At 45.6% G+C, this 6,393-nt stretch overlaps 1 pseudogene; it reads left to right on the top strand.

Annotated features, from left to right (window-relative positions):
• Positions 1-5,801: 5,801 nt before the first annotated feature.
• LOC119289872 lies at positions 5,802-6,090 on the top strand (annotated as a pseudogene).
• Positions 6,091-6,393: the final 303 nt, after the last annotated feature.

The following is a 6,393-nucleotide window of genomic DNA, read 5'->3' as shown; positions in this document are numbered from 1 at the left end:
TCGACAAGCAGCCTGGAGAGATGCCACAGCGCTGCATGCAGGGCAACCAAGGCAATCAGGTGAACCCACCCATGAACCCTAACGCCTGTCTCATCTGCAAGTCCACTGAGCATACCCCTGCTAGATGTCCGCAAGCCTTCTGTGAGAGATGCAGTAAGCTAGGTCACCTTGCTTCTGTGTGTGTTGAATTTCTTCCTTGGGATTGCATTGCGCCCATGTGTGCCTTCTCTGCCAAAGGGCAAGGGTTCTATTATATTCACGATTCGTGCACGGCTAGACAGATGAAAGAACGGAGACTAGTGTGGTGGTGACTATTGTGGAAGGACACACTTCTACTAAGGATATGGAGTTTGATCTGTCTCGGTATATTGCCACTGGTTGGAGTTGCACTGCTAGAGCTATTGGTCCTGGTGTTTTCATTGTTAGATTCCCTAATCATCGTGATGTGTCCAAAGCGTGTTATACTGGCAGAATGACTCTGAAATCCACTGGTACTGTGGTGAAAATTGACCCCCTGGACCTCGGCTCTTGGAGCCAAAGGGGTTATGGAGAAAGCCTGGGTTAAAGTGAGCAATGTCCCCTTGGAGAAAAGGAATGAAAGGAATCTGGCATTTGTTTCCTCTCTGGTTGGTGTCCCTTTGGAGATTGATGGTGCCACTCTTCATCGCCCCGAATATGTGCGTGTGAAGATAGGTTGCAGGAATGTGGATGAGATCCCACCTGTAGCTGAGGCAGTGCTGGGGGATCACTTCTTTGATTTTTATTATGAGCTAGATCATGTGCTGGTCAGGGATCCTGATCGTAAGAAAACAACAGTGAATGTTACTCCTGAAACTGGGAATCATACGTTTAAGAAGATGAAAATGCAAGCCGCCAATGGAAACAAGGAGGGGGGATCTTCCTCACATGTGGAGGGTGCGGGCATTGGCTCTCAGTATGCAGGCCAGGAAAGGCAGCAGGATTCTCTGGAAGATGAGGGTTCAGATGAATCTCTCGATAACACTCTCCTGATTGATACTCTGGCCATGGAACACGACAAGGTAGAGAAAATGAAAGGAAAAAGTGATCTACCCTATGGCAAACAGTCTACTCTTGAAAATGTAAGCGTTTCCCCCCTGATGAATTCGACAAAGTCCCCTGATTGTTGTACTGCTCCGGGCAATATGAGTAAATCCTATGCTGACACAGTCAAATACGGTGCGTCTATGCAACCCCTGCAGGAAAGTGGAATCTTCGAGGGGGAGGGGCCAAGCAAATACATTGTCCAGTCTCCTGATTCATCGATGGACAATGAGAATGAGGTGATTCCCACCCCTCCTCTTGTCACAGAAGAGAATCTTCGCTTCAGTTTGCGCAACACCCAGACTAACCTAATGCGAATTGATGAAAAGGCAGCTGCAGTGGCCAAGAAGCGCAATCTGGAAGGTAATAACAGTAATAGTAATACCTTTGACGTGCTATCTGATCCTGAGTTAGTCTTACATGCTGTTAAAATGGGTGTCGATATTCCTGACACAGACTTTGCGAGCATAGATATTCTTCGTGAACTTGAAAAATCTCGAGTTAATGCTCTGAATAGTAATTAGGATAGCACTCAAGGCAATGGCAAGAATAATAATATGTTCATAATCAATGCCAAAGGAGATAAAACACCTTTAAGTATGGATTGGGGGGATGAGGGGAACCCTAACACTGATACTAATGAGTTTACCCTGGTTAAATCTAGAAGAAAACCTAGGAAACCTGTGGTGAATGTTAGTAGACCTGTCACCAGGAGTCAGAGAGACAGGGAGTTAGCCCTGATCAAAGTGGGTAACCTTCTTCAGCTTCCTAACAAGGTTACCAGGGGGAGAAAACACAGTACGGTTGTCAAATGAGTGGGATCTTTTGGAACTTTAGGGGGGCAGGGAAAAAGGGGATGTCCACCTGCCTCTCAGACCTTATTAAGGGCTACTCCCTGGATTTCCTGGCATTGCAAGAAACGATGAAAAAGGATTTTCATAAGAGTTACTTTAGGAAGATCGATCCATGTGATCTTTTTGCTTGGTGTTGGGTCCCTTCGAGAGGAAAGTCTGGTGGTATCCTTTGTGGTGTTAAGAAAGAAAAGTATGAAGTTATATCCTGGAAAGTGGGTAAGTGTATCTTACAAGCCACTGTACATGATGTTGAGAGAGATATTATATGGGCTCTGGTGGTTGTTTATGGAGCGGCCCATGAGGAGTTCAAGGATGATTTCCTTGTTGAAATGGCATCATTTTGCTCTCGCATTGATATACCTTATATCATAGGTGGTGACTTTAACATCTTGAGGGGGTGTGATGACAAGAATAAAAACATGAGACTTAATCCTTATGTTGACAAGTTCAACTCTGTGATCAATGCGTTTAGTCTCAGAGAAATTCACTTATCTGGGGGCAAATACACTTGGTCTAATCATCAGGCCCCATCCCACTCTAGAGAAGCTGGACAGGGTGCTTATGAGTCTTTCCTGGGAAGAGCTATTTCCTCTGGTGTCAGTTCGTAAGCTTGTTCGAGACATCTCTGATCAAAATCCCCTCCTTCTCTCCCTGAAACCTGGCAGTCTTGAACCCCCTAAGAAAAAGGAGTTTCGCTTTGAGATTAGCTGGTTGAGCAATGAGTTGTTCTTGCCTAAGGCCAGAGAAATCTGGGAACAGCCGGTTAATTTGAATGATCCTATAGACATCCTAAATATCAAACTGAAACGTTGTAAGAAATATTTCAAGGGTTGGGGGTCTCATGTCTTTGGACACGAGAGGAAAAGGAAGAAAGAGATCCGTAAAGAACTTGAGGAGATTGAAAAAATGGAGGAAGAAGGCATCGTTGATGCCGAGTCTTGCTGCTATAGAGCTTCATCTTGGCCGAGCTTAATGTAATTCTGACGAACGAAGAGTTATTCAGACTGCAGCAGTCTAAAGAGTGATGGTTGTTGAAAGGTGACCAAAACACTGCGTACTATCATCGCATTGCGAATGGTAGAAAACCTAAGAATACTATCTAGTCCTTCACGGATGGGGATAATGTGATCGAGGGCACAAAGAACTTACTTGAGCATGCTACCACTTACTATAAAGATCTGTTTGGGGAAGCACCAGGCAACCTTTTTCATCTATCTCCTGATACCTGGGGGAGCATGAGAAGTTGAATGATCAAGACAATGAGTATTTGGTTCGTCCTTTCTCTGAGGCAGAGGTCAAGGCAGCCTTGTTTAGTATGGAAAGCAATAGAGCCCCAGGGCCTGATAACATCCCAGCAGAGTTTTATAAAGCGTTGGACAACCGCGTAGCTATCTATGCGGATAAGTTGATCAGCCGACACCAAAATGCCTTCATTAAGAACAGAAACATCATGGATGGGATTCTGTCCTTGCATGAGGTGCTGCATCATGCTCACAGTAAGAGGAAAGTTGGCGTGGTTTTAAAGCTTGACTTTGAAAAAGCATACGATAGAATCAACTGGGATTTTCTCCTGGGATGTCATAGGATGAGGGGTTTTAATGATAAATGGTGTGGATGGATTAAAAAGATCCTGAATGATGGCACGGTGAGTATCAAGTTGAATAACCAAACTGGACCTTATTTTGTGAGTCGTAAAGGGGTTCGCCAGGGCGACCCTCACTCACCTTTTTTGTTCAATCTAGCGGTTGAGTGCCTCTCGAAGATGATCTTCAATGCTCAAAAGGAAAATTTGATCACTGGCTTAGCCCCTGATCTTATCGAGGGGGGAGTTGCTGTGTTGCAATACGCAGATGATACGGTGTTATGCTTCGAGCATGACACATCTGCTGCAATCAACCTCAAATTGCTTCTTTAAATGTTTGAGCTCATGTCAGGCTTGAAGATTAACTACCTTAAGAGCGAAATCCTGTGTGTAGGGGGTGATGACAATATCCTTAGTTACTATGCAGAGCTCTTTAACTGTCAAATTGGTCATTTTCCTATGCGTTACTTAGGAGTACCAGTTAGTTTCTCCTCTTTAAGATGCCTGGAATGGATTTTTGTTGATGACAAATTTGGCAAGTGCTGTGAGGCCTGGATAGGCAATGCTGCTTCATCAGGTGGCAGACTTACGCTGCTGAACTCCTCCTTGTCCAGTATAGTCTATTACTATATGGCCATGTTCCTTCTCCCTAAAACTTTCATTGAAAAATTAGACAAGAGGAGACGTCGATTTTTCTGGCAAAGTTGGGAGGGTCGAAAAAGATACCACTTAGTCCGTTGGAGCAGAGTATGTCGCTCCAAGGACAAAGGTGGGCTGCATGTTAAGGACCTACGCAAACAAAATATCAGCCTCCTGGTAAAGTGGTGGTGGAAGCTGGATACTCAACAAGGCCTTTGGCAAGATATAGTGAAGGCTAAATACTTGAAACAAGATACGGTTGCCACGGTGAAGAGCAAGTTTAATGATTCCCCTATCTGGAAAGATATTATGAAAGTTAAAGAATATTACATGAGGGGCAGAATTGTTTAGATTAACTCAGGGGACGTGGCACAAGTTTGGGAGGACTCCATGAATGGTATGCCTCCTATGCGGGTGCAATACCCACAGCTGTTTAGCATCTGTAATATGCCTAAGATTACGGTTGACAAGTTGGGAGATGTGGAGGCCGGCGACATGTTTCGCAGAAGGCTAACCCCCCCCCCCCCTGGAGAACATGTGGATCGAGATGCGCACAACTGTGCTGGGTACCATCTCATCTGCAGAGCCTGACAAGGTTGGCTGGGCACCTGGGCCTAAGCACCGATTTACTACTAAATCCATGTACAAACTCCTTGAAAGCAACCTTGCAGGATGTGACTATCGATGGGTCTGGAAAGCTAGTATTTCACTTAAGATCAAAATCTTTATGTGGCAGTTATTTCAAGACGCGGTCCTAACTAGAGATGTTATGAAACGGCGAAATTGGGCTGGTAATGCTAAGTGTTCGTTTTGTGCTGCTCGTGAGATGGCGCAACATCTCTTCTTCCTATGCCCTGTTGCCAGAGTGATCTGGTGATCGGTGGGAGCGGTCCTGGGCACCGATCTTTGTCCTAATAATCTTTGGCAGTATTACACTTGGTGTTATGTTTACCTTCCCGATGGTGCTAAGTTCTATACCTTCGGTCTTGCTGCCATCTGTTGGGCAATTTGGAACAATCGTAACAGAGCAACCTTTGAGTTTAAGCTCCCTAAAACTCCTTTTGAGATTGTCTTTTCTGCGTGTGTCTTTATCACCTACTGGGCAGGTCTCTTAAAAGGGACAGACCGTGAGGCAATGGAGCGTGGAGCGGAGATGCTAAGGCACAGCACAAGCAACATGATGATGATCTGCGCAGCTGCAACCGAAGATTCGGCGACTACATGAAAGTTCGCGTCTTCAATCTCCAGCCGGCTCCAGAAAGCAGGGTTACTTTTGTGTGTCCTCCTGCGTGAGAAGGAGACCTGATGGGTCATGTATTTTGCTTAATACTTTGCTGATGGCCGTTGGGCTCTTAGATCTGTAGGTGTTGTCGGGTTTTCGCCCCACAGCAGGTGTCTCGTAGGCGAGTTCCTGTGGTGGGTTTCCCGGCGATGCGTTGAACTCGCCTTCCCCTTTCCCGCTTCCTTTCTGGTTCTGCTCGGAGACTATTGTATTTCCGTTATTCAGTTAATGGAAAGGGGTAATGCCCGGTTCAAAAAAAAATCTGTGACACCAAGGTTGCCTTAGTGAAGGTAACTACATGTTGCATAGACCACATTGTCGCCTTGTAAAAATTTGTGTTCTCACAAACCTCTTCCGCGTGTAGCATGCTTTCTATGAGGCCATGACTTGTGGTCTTCCTACATTCGCAACTGCACATGGTGGTTCTGCTGAGATCATGGTGAATAGCGTGTCCGGCTACAATCATCTTAACTATCTTATTCAGATACACCTGGAAGCTTTACTCTGAGAGGCTGATGACCCTCACCGGCGTGTATGGGATCTGGAACTACGTCTCCAACCTCGAGAGGCGCGAGATCCGCCGCTACCTCAAGATGCTGTATGCCCTCAAGTACCGGACCATGGCCAACACCGTTCCATTGGCTGTCGAGGGAGAGTCCTTGAGCAAGTGATCTGGCCATCTCCTGGCCGAAAAAATGGTGGTTTCGATTCCTGTAAAGATTGAGATTTGAGAATGCTTTGGATTTCTTCCTAAGCGCTGCTCTTTTAAGATGCAAGGTCGAGTAATTGGTATACTAGTTTGATTTAGTAGTAGGAGTGAGTCGAGACGGAGGAAAATGTGGTGTGTGTCAATTGGTTCACCGATTGGCGTGTCATCTTTCTTGGATGTTCTTTGTTCCCCATTGATCCAAGATCTATAACTCGGGACCCCCTACCCGAGATTCGCCGGTTTTGACACTTGACAACTACCTCTG

This window comes from Triticum dicoccoides, chromosome 4A, assembly GCF_002162155.2.
Source record: "Triticum dicoccoides isolate Atlit2015 ecotype Zavitan chromosome 4A, WEW_v2.0, whole genome shotgun sequence".
Classification (NCBI taxonomy): domain Eukaryota; kingdom Viridiplantae; phylum Streptophyta; class Magnoliopsida; order Poales; family Poaceae; genus Triticum; species Triticum dicoccoides.
The sequence above is the reverse complement of the archived record's forward strand: the minus strand, read 5'-3'. Positions and strand labels throughout refer to the sequence as shown.